At 42.7% G+C, this 23257-nt stretch overlaps 1 long non-coding RNA gene across 2 annotated transcripts in view; it reads left to right on the forward strand.

Annotated features, from left to right (window-relative positions):
- Positions 1 to 23257, forward strand: part of LOC309342857 — a 176985-nt gene that overhangs the window by 60203 nt on the left and 93525 nt on the right. The window lies entirely within an intron of this gene.

Consider the following 23257-nt stretch of genomic DNA (forward strand, 5'->3'; position numbering starts at 1 on the left):
TGCTGACAGACTGACATGTCAGGTTGAGTTATATGAACAATGTTCTACTACTACTGTCTTGATCAATGGAGAAAAACAAAAGGGAACTAGGATTCCTAAGCATGCATTCTTCTGCAGAGCATTTCTTAAGGCAATGCAGCTACCTGGACATGGGATGGCATGCTTTACTAACCTTCAGGATCATCTCAGTCTTTTTACAGATTTCAGAAAAGGAGTGAGCATGTTCTTAGTATTTATTTAAAAAGTGTGATGAGGGAAATTCAACACAGGCTGGAATGCACTGAGCAAACTCTTAGCTTTCCTTTGGCTTCTTTGCTAGGGACTGCATACTTTCTTCCGTCCAATCTGTGGCTGTCTGAAACACAGCACAAAAACTCCTCAAAAGGTAACCTTGAGGCAGAACATTCCTACACACATCTTCTTCCTCTATGTTGCTGTTCATGGGAAGACGAGAGTGAGGAGAGAGAGATGAAGAGCCTACTTAAAATTTATGGAACAGGATTTGCTCAAGGGTTGGGATAATTTACTGCCCTGAGCTTACTTTAAAAACCTAATAGGATTAAATTTTTCAGCTTGCCTTTTAGCAACACAATCTTATGCATGTCTACTGAGAAGTAAGTCCCACTGAATTCAATGAGATGTACTTCCAGGTAACGTGTATATAGGATTTCAGCCCTAATTTATTATTTCTCCCCTCACCCTTGATCATTTAAGGGGAAACCAAAACTGCAGATGAAGTGATACTTTTATTTATAAAAGGATTTGAACACTGGCCATTACTCAGGGTGTAAAAAGGACATTAAGTGAAGCTTTTAAATAGTATAATTTAGGATCAATATGTATTTTAAAAGGTGCAGGTCATGGCAGAATGGAGCTAAGCTTTTGTAAAGGAAAAGAGAAAGCTGCATTCTGAACTGAGAGCTTCACACCCAAATGAAGTTCAAAGGTGATAATTAAATATGCATATGTAAATGAAAATGAAAATAGCCGAAAGCAGGATGCAGGTGATGACAACCTTGTTGTTCAAACAATTGTGGATTTAAATAGGCACTGATAATTCGCGCCCCCGACATTACATCTATAGGGTTGCCATATTTCAAAAAGTATAATTCCTGACACCCACAAAGTTTTTTGTCTTTTAAAAAAGAAACCCACCAAAAATTGTTGGGCTTTTTTGGGGAACAAACCCAAATTGTTGACACCATTTTCACACCCAAGGAAAACAGGACATGTCAGGAATTTTGCTGATGTATGGCAAGCCTAGCATCTATAAAATAAGTAGCAAAAAACCTGCATCCCCACCCCACTCAGACACCATCTAGAGCAGCCTTCTTGGCCTCCAGTTACGGTTAGACTACAACTTCCATAATCCCTGATCATGGGCCATGTTAGTTTAGGATGATGGGAAATGGAGTCTAAAAAACCTGGAAGGCAACAAGTTGGACAGGCTAATAGAGATAAATTTCTATAGGCATGAAAATCTTTGTGTGTTAAGCTCAGTGTGAGTTGGAAACAGACCTACCCTTCTCAGACATCTACACTCAGTGTTAGATATTAGGCTCAGAACCAGCATCATGGACCTATTTCATCTTAATAGCATAGGTCTCCCTTAGTGCAACTGATGTGAAGGGAGCTTTAGAGCACTTACGATCACTACAAAGATCCGTGTTGTTTTTTGATGCCCTTGCCCCGAGAACTGAAAGCTCATAGATGGCAAATGTCATCATGTTAGAGTCAAAGTACGCTCTATGTTAAATACATAGGGTGGAATACTGCATCACAAGCTTTATTGTTCCCTCTGCTGAAACATTTTGGCTTGCCAGGTGGAATGAACCCCCCTCCTCTCTTAATAATAAGCATATTGGGAGACTTTTACAGGGACTGTAAAGGGCGGGGAGAAGAGGTTGATAAGAAGCCATGAGATGTCTTCCTTCTTCCTTTTCTTAAATATGTTTGTTCAATATACAAAGCACTAGCATCCCTCATTCATTCATTCATCCATTCATTCTATGCACCACACACCTTCCCTCAGGATATGTCTGAGGAAAGTGTCACTCATAAAATGTCATCCAGCTTTGTGGACAAAGCTAACACTATTTTTGATTATAGGACCTGTGTGTATTGAAAAAAGGTCTCGAATCATGTTGGGTGCCATAGCCATATGGGGAGAATTATACTGCCATACAAAATGTGGCGTTTACTGCTTAGATATTATAGACACACCTGTTTATACAGACATTCCCTTGATTACCCAACCCCTGTCTCCTGTTTTAATTACTGCGGTTTTTTTAAAAAAGGGATTGTTTGTTGCATACTTTAGGTATGGATGTTTATATCTTAAAGTTTTATTGGGATTGTGTATCTTAATTATGGAAGTTTATATTTTAGTGTTTGTATAATTGGGTCTTATATTTTTAAACTGCTTAGAAGCTTATTCTGGCAATAAGTGGTATAACAATAAACAATATTTCATTTCTACCTAGTTTACCTATTGTTGCCTACGGGTTTATCTAAAAATGCCACAGTAAAGCTAGCCAGAGGTTGTGGAATGCAGTTCGGAAGAAAATAATTTAGCAATCTCTGCAGGGGACTGCATAAATGGATGAAGACCTTTTGAAAGTTTAGTACCCTTTTGATTTCCATCAAGCTGCTATTATCCATTGTGGTATTGATCTGATTCTTTTTTACCGGCAGCTGATGTGCCAGTGATGGTTGTGGGGGAGCTTAAGAGGATGCAAAGAGTAGAAGGCAGTGTTTGGATATTAGTTCAGTTCCATACTTTGGATAAACTCCTCTATCAACATTTCAGCTAATGATGCTTGCATGAGAAAACCACTTAGGGAGAATGGTGTTTCAGCAGAAATGTCGAAAGAGAGGAAGAAGGCAAGGGTGGAAATCAATTCTAACCATACCATTTCCAAATTAAGAAAGTGTTAACATTCAGTTGGAATTTTTTTTTTTTTTTAGTGATTTGGCTCAGCAATATGACCTCCCTGCCTGTTGAGAGATGTATTGAAGAACTTGCTACACATATCTCTACACCTGGTTTAGGAAACCTCTGCCCATGGACCAAACCTGGCCCACCAGGCCATTTTGGGGAAGCCATGGCTACCTGCCCAACACCTGATATCATACAAATGTGGGGTAGGTAGGGTAGGGATTCAAAGGAACAACCAGGAGCTTAAAGCGGTCTCCAAATTGTTCCTTTGCTGGAGAAAAGCAGGCTCCCAACTATTGGGCAATAGGAGTGCACTTGTTCAAAGAGTGGGAAGTGAATTTCATTCAATAGAAAATGCTTCTCCCTCCCAGTCCTACTCTTCACAAGCCTCCCTGTGCTGCCCCTTGAAACCTCTGACACTGGGAGCTTAAAGGAGTAGCGTGGAGAAGCTTGCAAAGCATAGGGCTGGCAACATTCCTTGCAAATTGCCCAAGTGTAAGTGAAGCAATCTACCTGTCTATTGTGTGATGTCATATAGATGCCATGCAACCCATCTCTCAAATTTGCCCCGCAAGGCTGATCCTCATATGGATCTAGTCCACGGAGCCAAAAATGGTACCCTACCCCCTGCTCTACACCATAAGAGGTGGCATCAATAAGGAGTAGAAGCAAGGACTTTTCTGTTATCATCCTGGACTTGTGTACATAGGGTTGCCAACTTTTAAACTTACCAGTGACTTGATGTGCAGGACTGGCAGAGCATCATAATCCTTAGCAGATGGCTTATCAGGTGAAATGAATGCAGGAAGGAGTGTCAGCATCAGACTCCAGTGACCCAGCTCCCAACCTCTGTGTGGTCATTTGATCTTCTGTAGAGACCCTTTGCTCATCCAAGCAGAGTGAACTTAAGTCCTCTGCACAGGAAATTGTGTTCTTCAAAGCACAGGTGAGCTCACCCTGCCTGTGGAACAATCTCCTAAGAAATACTCAAAACAAAACAAATTCCTTCCAGTAGCACCTTAAAGACCAACTAAGTCAGTCACCTTAAAGTCACCTTAAAGACCAACTGACTTAGTTGGTCTTTAAGGTGCTACTGGAAGGAATTTGTTTTGTTTTGACTATGGCAGACCAACACGGCTACCTATCTGTAACTAAGAAATACTGTTACTCTCCCTTTGAATGCCCAACAACACAAAGGTTGGGAAAAGGGGAAGGGCCATCTCTCAGTAGTAAAGCACTTTACATGCAAAGTGTCCTAGGTTGTATCACCAGCATCTCCAGGTGAGAGTGGCAGTGTCCCCATCTGAAACCCCAGAAAACCATTACCAGTCAGTGCAGAAAATACTGAGCAAAGGGCATCAATGGTTCAATGTGGTATAAAGCAACTTCCTATGTTCCTCAAAGGTTTTTATGCTTTTCCTGTTCCCTGGTATGATTCATTTCTTTTTAAATTGGAACTCTGACTATGACTTTAATTTGTAGTAGCTTCTAAAATGATTGTAGTATTGCATTTCCTTCCATTTCACTGTACCATCAACTTCTTTGAGTTATTGCTTCCAGCAAAACCAGAACAAAAGTATTTTAAGTGAACTCTTTGTTGACAATGTAGCCACAAAGTGACTACTTTGCAATAAGGGTTTCATGCGCTTATTCCATTATCTCCACTATTGCATTGTTTTTGTCCTTACTATTAGCTAGTCTCAGTGTACACCAGAAAGGAAAAGCCGAGTAACCATAGAAATGAAAAGGTGTGTTGTTGTTTTTTAATGAAAGTAGTCCCCCCCCCTTTAAAAAAAGTCATATACATTAAAACAATGTATATCCTCTAGTATATACAATTTCAGCTTGCTCTGAAGCAGTGATTCCCAAGGTTCCTTCCCCCATAGACCACTTGAAAATTGCTGAGAGTCTTGGTGGACCATTTAATGATTTTTCTGCCTGTTGTGGCATTTGTAATGTGCTGTGCTAGATGCTGTGAGCTTTTAATAGCATTTTCTTTGTTTCTTTCATTTCCTATATTGTATTACAATTCAAAAGCCATCAAATGCAACATAAAATACAACAATAAATAATAAAATACAACTTAAGAAATAAAAGAACCAATAAAAATACAATTTAAATCAGTGAGTATTTAGGGTGCTGCTCCCACTAGTCTTCACAGTGGACTACTTAAATGAAACTTGCGGACCACTTGGGGTCAGCAGCCACAGTTGGTGAACCCCTGGTCTATACTGTAATTCACCAGTGCTCAGTTGTCCATAGTCTAAACTGAAGTAACATTGGCATTAATGTTTAAAATTAATACATTAGGTTACTATTTTAGCTAGGGTGGGGGGATATCAGGTCTTGGGGGCCAAATGCAACTCTTTAAGCCTCTCTATCATGCCCTCAGGCCTTTACCCAGGCCACACCCCTCGCCAACTCTGCTCTGCTTTTGCCTGGCTAGAATAATAATAATAATAATAATAATAATAATAATAATTTGTTTTTTGTACCCCACTTATCTGACTGAGTTGCCCCAGTCACTCTGCAACAGAGTGGAAACACAACAGAACATCACACATTAAAAGCATCCCGATACAGGGCTGCCTATAGAAGACTGTATAATAGTTTACCTCTTTGACATCTGATGGGAGCGCATTCCACAGGGCAGGCGCTACTACTGAGAATACCCTCTGCCTGGTTCCCTGTAACTTCACTTCTCACAGTGAGGGAATCTCCAGAAATCCCTTGGAGCTAGACCTCAGAGAATATGTTACAGTAACATAGAAGATGTTACTGATCTGGGATAATGCCTCTTGCTGGTCAGGATCAAGGAGAGAGAGATGTGTGTTTGTGTGTGTAGACACCTCTGTCAAGCTGGAATGTAGTGTATTGTAAAAATATGAATCACACTCCCTTTAGCCTCTGGCCATGCCACTTTTGCCTCCTGATCCTGCCCAGCACTGGCAAAATGCCCTCGATAGAATGTGGTCCTTGGGTTGAAAATGATTTAATCTGAGATCCCTTCTCTAACAGCAGTTAACCCCAGGTAATTAAGGAAGGTCTTCTCAAAGCCTCAAATAGTACAGCCACCACATGAAAGCTATTTAATATTGTCACCATGTTGTGGTTGCTGTATGTGTCAACTAGCTTACCATGTTAATCAGATTCCATCGTATGTTCACAATCTCCATCGCCTCTATGTATGGCTAGGAAAAACCCCTGTCTGAAACCCTAGAAAGCTTCCAGTCAGTGGAAATAAGAGGTGGAGAACATGTGGCCCTCTAGATCTTGTTGGACTGCAACTCCCATCAGCCCTGGCCAGGATGGCCAATGCTCAGGGATGATGGGAGCTGTAGTCCAACAAGATCTGGAGGACTGCAGGTCCCACATCCCTGGTGTAGGGAGCACGGAGCTAGGTGGACCAATAATCTGACTTGATACAAGGCAGGTTCCTATTGAAAACATCCTATTGAAATCCTGCAGGTTTTCGAGGGTGAGAACATCTGCACCATGAATAAAAATGTGCTTTGCCCATTTTCATGAGAATTTGCTTCGAGATTAGCAAACTGACCATTAATTATTGATATTACTTGTCCAGCCGCAGCATTCATTATTGCAGCTCTGCCACCCAGGGACTTTGGAATTAAATACATCCATAACCTCTACTGAAGCAGTGCTCAGTGTTTTCACAGTTCAAGCACACCGTTTTTCTTAACACTGCACCGATTTCATGCCTTAGAAAACACAGAATGTCTACTTGCGAGAGCATTTTTCTCATTGAAACGACCCTCTAGGCCAGATTTATTTTTTTAAGTGCTGCTATTTAACTTGTAATGCAAACATATATCTCTGGTAAATGTACACCACTGGTTTTCTTTTTTTTTCCTTTGGAAGTGTTACCTGCTATCCTGGGGAGAGTTTAAACTCATGTCACTATTCCATTTCCTTTCAGTATGAATGTCTCTCCGTCATAGGACTCTAAACATATCTGTGCTTTTCATCTGTCTAATGTCTTCCAGCTGTGACATATGTTTGACAGGTAGCAATAGATGCTGTGGCCATCGGCAGATGAATCAGCTGATCTATTCCTGGTGTAAGAGCCTTCCTATTTACTTCTGAGATATGTGAGACAGATTCTGACATGGAATTCCAGACTGAAGGAATTATGTTTTTTTCATTTTTACTTTGTTGACGAAAAACGGACAAGTGATAGATGGTGTATGTGTTTACACATTTCTTTGATAAATTAAAATACTACAGGCACTAATTTAGGATATCTCTCTGATAAATTGCTGTACAGCTGGAAGTCGTCCTGGAACTGAATTACAAAATCAATCTGTTCTATACAAAAATATATTTGTGATGAAATATCTTTTTATGCACTGAAAAATACAAAAGTACAACTGCACAATAAATTAGTTCTATAACTCATTTCAGAATACTTCTAGTTGTATCGTAATGAGCATACCTGAGGGATTCCATTTTTGCAGATTCCAGTATGAACTGACCTGAGCCACACTGCAGTCCTAACACTTCTTACATAGGGCTTACTTATGAGCAGACGTCTTTAGGATTATGCTATATGTGGAATGGAACATCATTTCCTTTTAGATTTTGCACTATTTTGAATTTTGTGATGCGGTTTTTGGCTCAAAAAAAGACCAAAAATGTGTTACAATATTCATACTTTAGGTTAAAATATATTTAGAAATGCATAAGTGGAGACAAACTAGGTTAAAAAATGTGTATGTTCTTAGAAAATAATTCCCAAAATACATATTTCAATTTTCAGGTTTTTGTTTTCAGAAAAAAAGCAAAAACTGGATTAGCCTGTCCCTATATAATAATTTATCAGAGATACCCCAAAATAGGTTTTCATAATAATCTGTCATACACTTTATCATACTTTTTGGAGGGTTTTTTTTGGATCGTGGCTATTGACAGGTGTTTGAAAGCATAGATTTCCTACTTGGTGCTCAAGGAAGCACAGTTCTGGGAAACACTTGCATATCTATGGTCATTAGGGGCTGCACAAATTCCATTTGACTGCTAATATTTTCATGCCTATGGCGATATGGGTGCCAAGGCACATGATAAATCTTTTGTTTGAAGTGACTCCTAGGAAGTTTGAACAGAATGTCCCCCCCCCACTGAACTGCATGAAAGCCGCTTAGCAGAAAGAACTTCATGCAGAGAGTGATACCCATATGGTTTGTGTTATTGGAAGTTAGCATGCCCCTAGCATAATGCATGTGATCATTACCCCGCTAAATATTGGAGGGAGACCATATTTGTTTTTATATCCCTATTGTCTGTTTTTATCTGTCTAAAACCTCCTCTGAGAACTTGCCCGGGAATTAATAGTGTATCCAGCTGGGGAAAGATCTAATAGGAAATACAAAGAATCTGGGGAATAAGGAGAGAGGAACTCACCCATTTCCCCCAGTCCCCCACACAAGAGAAGAAAACCACCCACTGGATCAGTTTTGCCTTTGAATCAACATAATGACTAAGCGCTGCTGAGATAATTGGTGTTATGGCCGTTTGCGCTGGCAGCTGCACTTCTGCATTTTTTAAAGTCATTATCTGTTAGGCCTTTTGTAAACATACAGCATATTCGGCAATGCCTCATTAAAGCCCTGAAGAAGAGACTCTTGGAATGCACGTATGAGTGGTAATGTCACTGAGTGGTTCTGAATGGGCAAATGCCTTTATTTCAGTGGAGCATCTCACATTTTCCTTGAGAAGAATGTAAAAATGATTTCAAGGTGGCGGGGGCTGGGGGGGGGGCGGGAAGAGCTGTTAGCATTCAAGTAACAATGTCTGAGAGACATCATTATTTTAGCCCACACTGAAGGAAATGTACCTTAGAAATCCAGCATGCAGAACGGTTTGTCATAGAATGCTGCTTCATGGAACAGTTAATTCAATAATATCTGTGTAAAATTGGCTTATAAACATTATCTGTGCATTTCTGGCACTGCTTCATTTCCTATAAAAAGAGGTACTGAGGCACAAGCCTGCTTTTGCAACCAAAGCCTGTGCCCTTAAAGTAGCTGTACATAGGACAGAATTACACATTAAGGTGGAAACATGGCTGTCTAATTCATACTGTTGAGCAGAGTGGTTCAAAATAAGGCTGAAGAAAAATATCAGAAAGTTAGAATAAACCAAATGACAGGTCATTAATGGCAGGTCATTAAAAGTGAATTCCATTGCAACAGAAGTGATACCTGGTATGAAGGTGTTCTTTTCACTGGGTTGTGCCACACAGTTTAGAACAAGCAGCCACATCTTCCAAAGACTTCTTGGACCCTCGACAGCGACATTTTATCTGGGTTCAGGTTCCTTTTGTTTATCCTTATCCATATATCAGCAGTCTCTGCATGCACTCCAACACAGGGGTGGAGGAAGGGGGTATGGTGGGTGCGGACCGCCCCACGTGTCACCACTGAGGGGGGTGACAAAACGCCGGGTGGCACTCACCAAGGGGCCTGCAGCATGTCTGAGCCACACGTCTCTCCAGGGAGAGACGCGGTGGCTTGGGCGCACGCAAGCTCCATGCTGCCCAAATGGTCTGCCTGCTGCCTCCTCCCCAGGGCAACTGAGTGAGAGGAGGCAGGCAGACTCTGGAGGCCTTGTGGTGCACCCCACCCCTGTGCGTGTCTTGCCCTGCCTCTGGGTGCGCCGCCCCATGTGCCCGAGCGGCTTCCTCTGCAGCTGCTCCAAAATTCCTCCAAAGAAAATAGGGGTGTCCCCAGTGCTTTCCCCCCTAAAAAAATATTTAGGGCTATTCTCATTTTCCTACTCATATTGAAATACTGCCCCTCAATGATGCCAAACTTTGATTCACAAGTTGTTTAGGGGTATGCAAACCCCTGCGTTCCCCCCCGGAAAAAAAAGCACTGTAAGTCCCATTCCATCACAATAATTTTACTATTTATATCCCACACATCTTATTGGGTTGCACCAGCACTTTGGGCAGCTTCCAACATAGAAAAACATTAAAAAATTAAACATTAAAAAAAATAACTTTCCTATACCGGATTGCCTTCAGACAGCTCAGGGGTTGGATAACTCCATACCCTCCAACATTTCTCCCATGAAAATAGGGACATTTTCATAGGGTCTGTCTCTGGGTTTTGGGGTACAATAATAATAATAATAATAATAATAATAATAAATTTTATTTATATCCCGCCCTCCCCAGCCGAAGCCGGGCTCAGGGCGGCTAACAACAATCAACAATCAAACAATCAAATATTCACACATTCTAAAAATATTACATTATAAAATCAATTAAAATCAAATTAATGGCAACTAATTAAGCAAGATTCTAAGCAGGTTGCCAGAGGAGGGAGTCAGGCTGCGCCCTGACCAAAAGCCTGGTGGAACAACTCTGTCTTGCAGGCCCTGCGGAAGGATGTCAGGTCCCGCAGGGCCCTAGTCTCTTGTGACAGAGCGTTCCACCAGATTGGAGCCGCAGCCGAGAAGGCCCTGGCTCTAGTTGAGGCCAGCCTAACCTCTCTGAGGCCTGGGACCTTGAGGATGTTATTATTTGCAGACCGTAGGTTTCTCTGTGGGGCATACCAGGAGAGGCGGTCCCGTAGGTACGAGGGTCCTAGGCCGTATAGGGCTTTAAAGGTTAAAACCAGCACCTTAAACCTGATCCTGTACTCCACCGGGAGCCAGTGCAGCTGGTATAGTACCGGTTGAATGTGATCTCGCAGCGAAGACCCCATAAGGAGTCTCGCCGCGGCATTCTGGTTGACCATCATCTTGAGATGTTGCCTTCCATTCTGTTAAAGGAAAGTGCCAGTCGTATTCTATCCGCTTTCATGGGAACACAAGGCGGAGCTTCTAAACTGAGTTTCTCTTTGACTGTGCCTCCAGGCTTCTAACCTGTGTCCTTTCTGCTTTTCCTTTGGCACAGTCTTTCCCCAGCAGTTTTCCAGTTCCTGAGGCTGTTCCTCCTGCTTTTCATCCTTATTTATGCTGACCAGCTCCAGGGCAGAGACAGTTTGTTTATTCTTATCAATTGACCTCAATAATCCACACTCCAAGCTCGCCAGCTGCTCACCCACCTCTTCAACCACCCCCAACTGGGTGCTTTGCAGCTGGGCCTATGAGTCAGCTTTGACCCTTTGTAACTGTTGATCAAATGAGGTTCTCACCTCCTCACAGTGGGACTTCAGGCTTGTTCCCGTTCTGTGTATGGGAGGTATTTAGTATCTCCAGAATTGCTTTGGTTTGTCTTGGAAACTGCTATCTTGACAGTCTTATTTTCAGGAGTGCTAGTATTTGCTTAATCTTTGATCATTCGGCAGCTTGCAGTTCTCTTCAAAGAATCAGTGTATCTCACACCATTGTTAACAAGCTGCCACCCACTTTCCCCAGTGGTGAGACATCCAGGGGTTATGCTGCAGAGTTCAGTTTCTGTTTGGGAAAATACTGGAGGTTTGTGGTGTCTTTGTAACATTTATTGTAATTACACATATACAAGCAATGCATAGAAGTAAATAGGCTCTTGAAAATAGGCAGCAAAATAGCTGATCCTGAATTACATTTTCAGAGAGCCACTGTTTTAGCCAGTGCTCTAGACCAGGCTTTCCCAAACTTGGGTCTCCAGTAGCTTTTGGACTACAATTCCCATCATCCCCAAGCACTGCTCCTGCTAGCTAGGGATTATGGGAGTTGTAGTTGAACATTAGCTGGAGGCTCAAGTTTGGGAAACCCTACCCTAGACTCTTGTTAACCTCTGCTAAAGATCTTAACGCTTCGCTTCTCTCTTTATTCAAACTGCAAAACTGGATTATTTAAAAAGTAAGATTGCTGAAGGATGTGCCCCTCTCTAACTGCATCAGTGAAGAGATTTTCCTAGCAATCAATGAACAATAGAGTATTTTTATTAAAATACATTGCTACATATTAGATGTCCATTCTTTGGTAATCAAGAAACCTTAAGCTCATAACAATCTATTTCTTTGAGCAGTAAAAATGTCAAGGGGCACAGTGCTTCTGCACATTTGATTCCCTTGGGCAGCAAATCACCAGTTTGCATGGTGTTTTCAATAATTACCATATTTATGGTATACAGGAAGAATGTAGGTGGAGACACAGCCACTGCTCCATCAGATCCACACCCTCCAAGTGTCCCAATTTTCCAGGGATGTCCCTGATTTAGAGAAGCCATCCTGGTTTCTGATTTGATCATGGAATGTCCCACCTTTCCTTTCAATGTCCCTATTTTCGTTGGAGAAATGTTGGAGGGTATGGAGCTATCTAACCCACGAGCCATCTGAAGGCAATCCTGTATCGGGAAGGTTTTTTTTAATGTTTAATGTTTTATTACATTCTTATATATGTTGGAAGCTGTTCAGAGTGGCTGGGTCAACCCCGTAAGATGTGTGGGGTATAAATAGTAAAATTATCATTAGAAAATGGGATGTCCCTATTTTCATTGTAGAAATGTTGGAGAGTATGCAAATCTATAGGGATACATCCAGCACCCTAAGATGCTCGTAGAGCCTAAAACCTAGCTTCCTATATCTGTGTCTTTCTCATTCTTGCTTAAACTGAGACATCTTAAGGAAGATCAACTTTTTTGTTGTGATGAATACCAAAGTTTGCTTGTGTTTTTTTTTTTAAAAATCGCATGCCTGTAAGTTGTCAAAATTACAGAATGTTCAGAATTGAGGGACAGGATTATTTTAATTCTGATCTCAATTGCTTTGCCATTTTAGAAACTGTACTCTAATTATTTCATTAAGAGAGCCTTCTCATTTACTACCATACAAGTTGCAACTGGAATAAACCCATGAAAGTAACAGCGCATTCATTCAAATCTCTTTAACATTATCAAGCACGGTGATTACTGTATCACTTTCCATTAACAGAGAAAAAGAAGCCAAAAAAACAAGACACTGTTTGCTCCATCTGCAACCTAATTAATTTGTTGTTGTTATTTTCTGGTTCAACATTGGTTCAACCCAAGTTTAAAATTAAAGCTAATCAGCATTTTTAACTAGAGACTCCCTGACCTCTCATTGATCATATGGGGTCCTGCTTAATCAAAAAGAGCGATCCTGTTTTATGTAAAAGTTAATTTGATACTGAGTGTAAAAAATAAATAAAAAATCTCCTGGATGAGTCACTGTATGCCAGGGATTCACAAGACTCTGAAGAGTGTGGGCCGGAGGCAGGGGACCAGAAGAATGACCCGGGAGAGGGGACCAGTGATTTATGGGGTTTGATGCTGCCTGCAAGGCAGGAGCCAGGGAAGGAGGGATACTCAGGGCAGTCTGAGATGGAGAAAAGCATACCAGATGTGGCAGAAGGAGAAGAGGCTGTTCAGTCAACATATGGGCCAGTAGTCTCCTCACCTTCCCCCACCCCACTGTCTCCTAGAATAAGGAGGGGCTTGAAGCAGGAAGAGCAACGGTGAATTCTGTGCAGGAAAAGTTTCAGGTTATGGGCAAGTAACCCATCAGGAGTGGGTATATAAACTTGCAAGGATGGGAGGGGGTGTCTCCTTGTTGCTGCAACTGCTCCCCAGGGCCTAGATTTGTGGACAGATGATTAGAGGCTAGAAGTGTGTGTGTGTATATGTGTGTGTGTGTGTGTGTGTGTGTGTGTGTGTGTGTGTATCCGGAGCACCATGGAAGCTGCTACAAGTGTTTTTTGTGTCAATAAAGAGTTAACTATCAGAAGTGTCCCATTCTTGGCTGGGGAGGGCCAGGACACTGTAGCAAGCTCCTGGCACACCAAGCTGAATACTGCATTACATCGTGCCTTTTCTATGACATTTTCTATGTGTTTGGAAGGGAGCCAGGGGCATAAACAAAACATGGGTTGCATCTGTAGAAGATGCTTGCAGTCAGTCTTAAGAAGGCTTTTGATGACGTGGCCACTGGAGACTGCTTGAAATGGTGCTGCAAGTGTGCTTTTTGAAACTAGAGACTTGTTACACAGAACATAAGCTGTATGAAGACTACTAGTCCACCTAGCTCAGTATTGTCTACACGGATTGGAAGCAGCTCTTCAGGGCTGGCACAAGAGTCTGCATTGCTGAGTTGCACATGTGGTATTACCCCAAGTCAGGCATAGGCAAACTTGGCCCTCCAGATGTTTTGAGACTACATTTCCCATCATCCCTGACCACTGGTCCTGTTAGCTAGGGGTGATGGGAGTTGTAGTCCCAAAACATCTGGAGGGCCAAGTTTGCCCATGCCTGCCCCATGTATTCAGAAGGAGACAAAACTAAAATTAGGTATGTGACCCCTACCTAATTGGTAGCAGCTGTAGCACTGAGCTAATAAGTGTAGCACTAAGCTCATAGGCATAGCTAGAGGAGGAGGTAATGGTTAATGCCAGCCACCTGTGTTCCCATGTGACATAGCCTGCCTGGTGCTGTAGAGATTGTGTGCTTCTTTACTTGGGTGTGGACAAGCCATCTCCTTGCTGTGGAGTCTGCCCCACAGAATGCTGTGAGCCAGGTAGAGGAGGAAGCCTTCGGACCTTTGCTGTAAGTTTATACCCTTCTTTGCTAAATCATTAGACCTGATCACTCTGGAGGTTTGGGCATCTTCCTTTGGAATTCCTGCAAATCTGGACTCCTGCGAGCCCTTCTCTGGCTTTGCAGGGTGTTTCTAAGCCCAGATGTTCATTCTGAGCTAAATCTGCACTGGGCAGCATAAGAGCCAAGAAACCAGGTAAAGGACCAAGGAGATTTCTAAGGGATTTCTTGACAAAGACTACTTGTGGCTTGTTCAGCCCTGTTCAGGGAAGTTTTTAACGTGTGATATTTTACTGTATTTTTGCTTTCTATGGAAGCCGCCCAGAGTGGCTGGGGAGGCCCAGCCAGATGGGCGGGGTATAAATAATAAAAAATTATTATTATTATTATTATTATTATTATTATTATTATTATTATTATTATTATTCCGGAGCTGCTGCTTTAGCAAAGATAAGCAGCTAAACGAATTGTTTAGTAAATCATGAGACGTATGTAATGAGGTCATCATTTACCTATATTTGAGAATGAACAGCATCTACAGATTAAGCAAACATGTTGTCAAAGTATCAGAAAGGGAAATTAGTAATATTACAAATGTAGGATCAAAGCCTCATAAAACAGGTGCTGAGCCCAAAGGGGAAATTAGCTTGTGTTTAGCTTTCATTTTGATATAATGTTGATGGTTGCTAAGATGAGCATATTTCCCCTTCATCTTTATCACATACATTTTATACAAACAAGCCATGGACTTGCCTTATAGCACAAGAATCCTTAAGGTCTGTGAAGCCTTGAAAGAATCAAAGGCCAAAATCCAGCCCAAGTTAGGCATATTCTTTTTAGTACTGATTTTAATGGAAGAGTTAAATGTGTGCTTAACTCTCTCCCAGTGAACTCAGCGGTGCTTGACTTGGGCTGGATTGTGTCCAGTGCTGGAAGGGTGTGAAAACACCAGTAAAACCTCAGGCTTTTGCTTACAAAGCTTTGGGACTGTGCCAGCGATTTCCTGAAGCAAAAGGGGTCAAACTCATCTCAGTGCATTTTAGGTTAGTATTGTTGTTGTAGCTTGCTGAGCTATTTTTTAAACATGCAATTTTACATAAGTGCTGCCACATGTGATGTTAAGTATGGCACGCATTGTAAGACTGCTGGGAAAAGAAATAGGACATATGGTTTATAGCCCTAGTAGTTAGCAGGTCTTGGACAGCTCAGAGTGGTTGATTAATTAATAGCACAAGAATTCTAAAATAAAAACAGTCAAAACACTTTTCCTAGTAGGAAAAGGCCAATTAGGCTATCATGACCTGCATTTCCTGGGCTTTCTTTGTTCCCTTCCATCTTTAGGAAGTTTTCACCTTCACAGCTGCTCTAAAGGCTACTGCTCATCAAATTCATCAAACTGTAATGCATTCTGTACTCTGTGACTGATGCCTGTTTGAGATGTGCAGTGCAATGTTGTGTATGTTTCCTTAGATGTAAGTCCCACTATATTCAATGGACTGTACTCTCACGTAAGTGTGCATAGGATTTCAACCTCGACAGGTGGCAGGGTAGTAGCAACAGAGCTTGAGACTTATGAATTTTTCAGGATTGTGTACACTTTTGATTTGCAATGTCATTGCTTGCTGCCATTATGCTGAATCATAACACAGTGTGTAGTGCAGATAAGAAGTGGTCTGATGAAATGCTGGCTAGTTTAGTACTCTTTCCATAGCTCTCCACATGGATGCCATTACCCCTTCCATTGTTTGTTTTACTCTTATTTTCTATCTGTAATCACATTTCTTCCAGTTAGAATGTATGTCTAATAAGTGGAACTGATTTTAAGTCTGTTAATTTATGAAGATGTACTTTCAAGATGCACTGTCAATTCAATCATAAGGGACAACAGAGACTCTTCAGCAGCCATTCTGGGATAATAGTCTGTTGTTGTTTATAAGGAAGGCTCTGCAAAGCTGAAGGATGAAATTCCAAAGTTTTCCTGAAGGGTAAATTCTATGCCAGAGATTATTTTGAAAGGATTGGAAAATATGACAGTCTGTTATGCGGCCACATTTGGAATCCTGTGTATATTTCTGGTCACCATGTCTCAGGAAGGTTATTGTAAAGCTGTGAATGATGTAGAGAAGGAGACCTTTCGTACAAGGAGAGACTATGACAGGCTATGTTTTAGTTTCAGAGAAGGGTGGTTGTCTGTCTGTGTGCATAAGATTTTTACTACATAATTATGCATGGTGAGGCAAAAACTCCTCTCCCTCATAATACTAGAACTGGGATCATCCAATGATGCTGAATGATGGGAGATTCAGGACAGGCAAAAGGAAGTCCTTCATGCAGTGTGTAGTTAAATGATGGAAATCACAAGCACATGAAGCAATGACAGCTGCCCACTTGGATGAGCAGGGGGACAGGCTAATCCATGGAGGAAAAGTCTATGTAAATGGTGGCTAGTCACGATGACTCTATGCAGCTACCAGGTCCAGCTGCTTTAGAACATGGGTAGGCAAACTAAGGCCCGGGGGCTAGATCTGGCCCAATCGCCTTCTAAATCTGGCCCGCGGATGGTCCGGGAATCAGCGTGTTTTTACATGAGTAGAATGTGCCCTTTTATTTAAAATGCATCTCTGGGTTATTTGTGGGGCATAGGAATTCATTCAATTTTTTTTCAAAATATAGTCCGGCCCCCCACAAGGTCTCTCTGCTGAAAAAGTTTGCTGACCCCTGCTTTAGAACAACCATAGGGGAGGACTGCTGCCTTCCTGTTTGAAATGCACATGGTTTTCCAGAGTAGGAAACGAGATGCTGGACTAGATGGTACCACTGGTTTGATCCAGCAGAGTTCTTCTGATGCATGTCTACTCTCCACTGACTGGGCCCACTCATGATATCCCATGCCCAGAGTAGCTCCATCTGTGGCAGTTACATGTTGAGTGTAGATGTCTGAAAAGAAACTCCTATGGATAAACAGTTAATTCTCAACAGGGACTTCATCCAGTTGGGATGCTATGCAACTGGGTGTCCCGACTTCCCAGATCCCTATCTGCAAGCCGTGGCTACTTTATGGGCAAAGAGACACCCTTGCAGAAAGAGAACAGCGATAGCATGTGGAATCAAGCAGAGAACAGTTATCCCAGGCAGAGATACACAAATTCCATGGTGTGTGTTTGTGTGTGTGTGTGTGTGTGTGTGTGTGTGTGTGTAAGTGGGGAGGAGAGGTAAGAGTAAACATACTGGAGGCTAAGAACTTAAAAGGGAAAACTGGTTGTTTGGATTTTAAAAATGATGCCTGGCTATCACTTTCTGGAACATGTGCTCCAATTCAAGCTTAAGTGTTTTGAGCTTCGTGCAGCACCAAGGGGAAAATAGTCTTGTTTTTTGTTTTTTTAAAATATCTATGAAATGCTTCATTTGTAAAGGTGAGAGCAGGTTCACTGCCCAGAAGCCAGGACAGGATGCCCTGGAGACAGCAGAGCTTCCCTGTCCTGCTTCTGGCTTGTTTTGTCTGGTTTGATACTGTTTGTCTAGAATTTACTGACTGTGAAGTGGCATGAAGAGAGAGTAGCTTGAAATCCCACCAGTTTGCGGTCCTTTGGTTGACATTTTATAAATAAAGCTGAGACCTCAGGCAGGCTGGGTGCTTTTTTCTTTATTTGTTTAACCTGCTATTCTTGCTTCCGAAATTCAAAAGCTGCTTGTACCACAGCAGCTATCTCTGCGAGAGCTCAGTTCACCACCTAGCTTCACATCTATCTAGGCTTGCCACCTGAGTTACATTCTCATTAGTACTAGACCTGGGGTGAAATTCCTTAGAAAATAATTTTATGATAACCTTTGTGATAATTTTCTTTTTTTGGGCTCTCCTGAACAGTTGGAGAATTTCACCCCCCCCCCCCCGGAGCTTATTTAGCAACATCTCCTCCAGCAATTTGACAGCTTGCTAAGAGGACACAGTGGTAGATCCAGCTTTATTATTTAAAATTATTTTAATATTGCCAAAGGAAGCAATGGGCATCGGCTTCTACTTTTTCCTCCTCTCTTAGCCCATTTCCAGGGCCGTCTTAAGCATATCCGGCGCCGTGGTGCAAAGCTCTCTCCGGCACCCCCCCCCACATTTCCCAGAGTTTTTTTAGGGAGGACGGTGCTGCCGGCAGGGCAGGAGGAGGCAGGCAGCGGCTGGAGGGCAGTTTCTCCGGTGAGGAAGAGGCAGAGGCTGGATGCGATGCCTCCCAGCTCAGCTGGCCACTTCATGCCGTGGTGGCCATGGCAGACGGAGGCTCCAGGTGCAGCGCTGCTTCGGTGTGGCATGGCGGAGGCTGGTGAGGGTGGCGAGCTGATGCCAGGAGGTGCTGCGTCCAGCCTCCATCTCTTCCCTGGCGTCCTCCAGAACTTGGGGCCCTGGCACCCTGCACCACTAGCCTCTATGGGTAAGACACTCCTACCCATTTTATCCTTCACCCTCCTGTAAGAGCTAACAACATAGTTTCATTCAATATAGTTTCATTCATTATTAGTTCAGCTGAACTCAGAAAAGACGCACTGTTCAAAAATTCTGCATCTATATTTCTGTAGACATTCCTCCATTTTGCTACCTGCTACCTGCAAATCAGGTAGAGAAATTGGGGAGCCAATTTTGATCAGCTCTAGTTTCCAAGGAGCATCACTCTTGTTCTTTTCTTATATTGCCTTTTAACTAATCCAAAGAAAAAAATTATATGGCTCAGCAGCACATGGGCTTCCAGTTGTTGGACTCCAGCTCCCATCAGCCTCAGAAAACATGGTCAATGGTCAGGGATGATGGACATTGTAGTCAATGACACATAGAGGGCCACAGGAGTCCCACAACCACAGTGTGTGACTCAAGTCGGGGTGTGTGTATAGGGTACTTCTGAACTTCTTTCTTTCCCATATAAGCTGCGGCCCCACAAAGTGGGGGTTAGTAACCTGTCATCTACATCTATGTTAGATTTTTTTGTCATCTTTAAAATGATGGGGATCTATTTCAGCAATAAATATGCAATCCACTTTGCATGCCTGACTACAGCATTCTATATTAAGAAAAGGGCACCCTCACTATTCCTTCCTTGGTTATTTATGCCTGGGCATTTTGTGCTCTGTGGAGAGGGGTGGAAGGGGAAGTTGTGGAGCCAAATATTGGATATGAGTTTCTCCTGGTTTTGGTCCTGGTATAATGGCTTAGCAGATGACTGTGATGCAGCTTGCCAAGTGGTCCAAAATGGTTTTTCCTGATGATTGAGGCCATTTCACAATTATATAGGTGATGACAGCATAATATTGCAGAAATGTTTATGTCTCTACAATATGCAGAACAAAGATTCTTGTTTAAGACTAGAGTTGGTAAATATGTTTCAGTTTGCAATAAAACTTAGAAAAGTATTTTAATCACCCAAGTATCTTTGATTTAGTGATAAATAATAATAACTATGGAAAATATATGTACCTGGTGCTGTTAGATGATAACATTTTTTATGATGGGGTAAGCAAGTAAGATCCAGATTTGGGGGGGGGGGGATACTTAGAAAAGCATTTTAATCAGCCCAGTATCTTTGATTTAGTGATTGTAAGATGCATGGAAAACATATGCACTTGATGCTGGTAGATGATAGCAGTTCAGAAAAGAGTGAAATGTGCATTGTTGATTTGGTTTATTATTGGCTTAGAGTGAAAGCAGACTTTTAAAAAATATGCTTGAGTGCAAACTGCAGAAGTAAGATAATATCTGTGCACAAATGATAGGCAACATTTGTTTGTTACTTTAAAATAGCTCATGTAAATAGTTTCTTTCTTTGAAGATCATCTTGGCAATTCCTTCTTGCTATTTGTTTGTCTTCCTAGGAACATCAAAATGTTTTCCATGCTAAGCAAGAGAGTATTTAGGGAATCTATAAATGCATGGCTGATTGAAAAAGAATAATTTTTTTCCGGAGACACTGACCTTTCTCCCAAATATTTACCTTTTAAATAGGGAAAGGTTCATAATTTACCACTTCATAGCTCAAACTGTTATCATCTACCGTATTTTTCGCACCATAGGGCGCACCGGACGATAGGGCGCACCTAGTTTTGGGAGGCGGAAAACAAGAAAAAATTATTCTGAACTCCAGAAGCCAGAACAGCAAGAGGGATCTGGCTTCTGGGATACCGTGTGGCTGTTCTGGCTTCTGGGGTAACCGCATCAAGCCTCTTCAGGGCAGCGGGATGAAGGCTCCCCCTGCCCAAAGAGGCTGCGCAGGGCTAAAGCAGAAGCCAGGACAGACGCGTCGCTAAAAGGAGCACTGCGCCTTCTCTCTCTCTGCCCAGCGCCCCTCCTTCACAGGAGAGGTGCTGCGCAGAGAGGGAGAAGGGGCATCGCCCTTCAGCGAACCTGGAGAAGGAACAGAAGGAGACCCTTCTGCCGCCCCAAGCCTCGCGCACCCGGCGGGACCTCCCGCCAGGCGCGCAAGGCTTGCAGACACTCGCCCAAGTACGGGGAGCCCTCTGGAGGGCTCCCTGTGCTTTGGGCAACAGGCTGCCACCCCAAGCCTCGCGCGCCTGGCGGGAGCTCCTGCCGGGTGTGCAAGGCTTGCAGATACTCGCCCGAAGCACGGGGAGCCCTCCGGAGGGCTCCGCGTGCTTCCGGCGGCAAGCTGCCGCCCCAAGCCTCGCGCGCCTGGCGGGACCTCCTGCCGGGCGCGCAAGGCTTGCAGACACTTGCCCGAAGCACGGGGAGCCCTCCGGAGGGCTCCGCGTGCTTCGGGCAACAGGCTGCCGCCCCAAGCCTCGTGCGCTTGGCGGGACCTCCCGCCGGGCGCGCAAGGCTTGTGGACACTTGCCGGGGCTGCAGGCTGCTGCCCGCAAGCCTCGTGAGCTCGCGGGACCTCCCGCCAGGCTTGCAAGGCTTGTGGATAGCTTCCTGAAGCCTGGAGAGTGAGAGGGGTCGGTGCGCACCGATGCCTCTCGCTCTCCAGGCTTCAGCGAAAGCCTGCATTTGCACCATAGGACGCACACACATTTCCCCTTCATTTTTGGAGGGGAAAAAGTGCGTCCTATGGAGCGAAAAATACGGTAATATGATGAAGTTTTATAATTTTGTACTACTGTGCTTTCTCTTAGTTTTGAATGCAAATAATTTACATGGTCATTTGCCGCTCCCCCCCAGCAGCCTACAAATATTCAAAATGATGATGGTTCATCTGTGATCTATTTAAAAGAATTTTTTTTAAAAAAAATAAAATTCCCTTTGCAACCAGAATACACTTCAGAGAGCAGCTCTTCTATTAGTCCCAAAGTACATCATTTGCTCTTAGAAATAGGATCTCCACATGGGTGACAGGTTAGAATGCAGCCATTCATTCAGGATGCAGATCAGGAGATCAGGTATTCCCAAGCAACAGAAGGGCTCCAACTGGCCAAGAACATATCGTGACGTTTCTCAAAGATGGGAGTTTGAAGAGTTGGTCAAGCAGAGTGTCTGCCTGTTTTACCACATCTGAGAGCACACCAAACACCAGATTCCAAAGACAACTATACTTTGAAGAAAACAAAAGGCTAGGATGCTAATAATAATAATAATAAGTTCCATGAGAATCAAAAGGGCTGGAGGTACCAGAGATGGTTCTGAGAAAGGGTTGCAGGGGGCTTCTTGGTTGAGCAGGAACTAGATGGGAAAGTTGCAAAGGCACACAGGGCTCTCGCTGCTGTCCATTTATGAGTGTCCAGGTCTTGTCCTGATTGCCCTGTCGTGAAGTGGTGATTGGGACATCTGGGAACCATGTGAGCTTGGACTACCTCTGATCTTCATTTCAATGGAATGTGGATAGTGAGTTGGATAGCCAAGCACCATTGCTGTTTGCTACTAGCCATTGCCAGCTTGGCAACTAAAGAAAGACAATATGAAGGTGTAGGGACAAAATGGAGGTGTTGCGACAATATATCAGAGTGCTAGAACCTTCTCAAGGACCCAGAATTTCTGTAACACCCCCGCCCAACAAAGCTAATTTGTTGTTTTAGTTTCACATTTAATGATTCACATTTTCCGACAGTGGAATCTTCAGTCTTGATGTTCTTTACAGGTGATCAAATATCACCAGCTCTGTTCCTTAAACTGAGGGGGCGGGGAAAGGATAATAGACTAGCTGTAATCCACAACTCCATTATTTCAGAGTAACCCACTGAAATCTGAAAGATGAGCACTAGGTTTTCTTCACTAGGTTTTTATGAATAAACAATATGATAATAATTTTATAGTCTGTGGAACCTTGTGCTTTGTTATGACCTTCCTTTCACAGTCCGGAGTAGTCTAAATCTGGACATTTGTGTTCCTGCAGTTGTTTAATTTCTTCATGTGCTATTGGAGTAATAATAATTTTCTGCCATATATGCGGTATTTTTCTTTGTCCTTTAAAAAGAATGTGCATTGGATATTGGCATCTTTCCTGCATACTTTTTTCTTGAATGATGAGAAGGACGATCCATTTCTTCCTTTTCCCCATTAGCCAAGTCTGAAGCTATTGTCAATAAATTATTGCTCTTATATCAGCTCTCATTGTACTTTATCTCTTGACCTTTCCTCTTTTTTTGCACTCAGAACAGTTTTTTACTGCTCATCTTCTGCTAAAAATTTCACTTCATTCTTTGCCGCTGCTTCTCCTGTAATTTACCAGAGTATTCTAACAGAGTTCTGTGAGCTCATCCTGCTTTTACATTTTATCTCTTTTTTGTGTGTCTATGATTACTTTCTTCATCTCATTGTATATCCATATTCTTCACTTTCTCCCCTAGGGTCTGTGATGCCTAATGAATCCCATGACCTCAGGGCCTACTTG

This window comes from Podarcis erhardii, assembly GCF_964252035.2.
Source record: "Podarcis erhardii genome assembly, chromosome: 5".
In the NCBI taxonomy this organism is placed as follows: domain Eukaryota; kingdom Metazoa; phylum Chordata; class Lepidosauria; order Squamata; family Lacertidae; genus Podarcis; species Podarcis erhardii.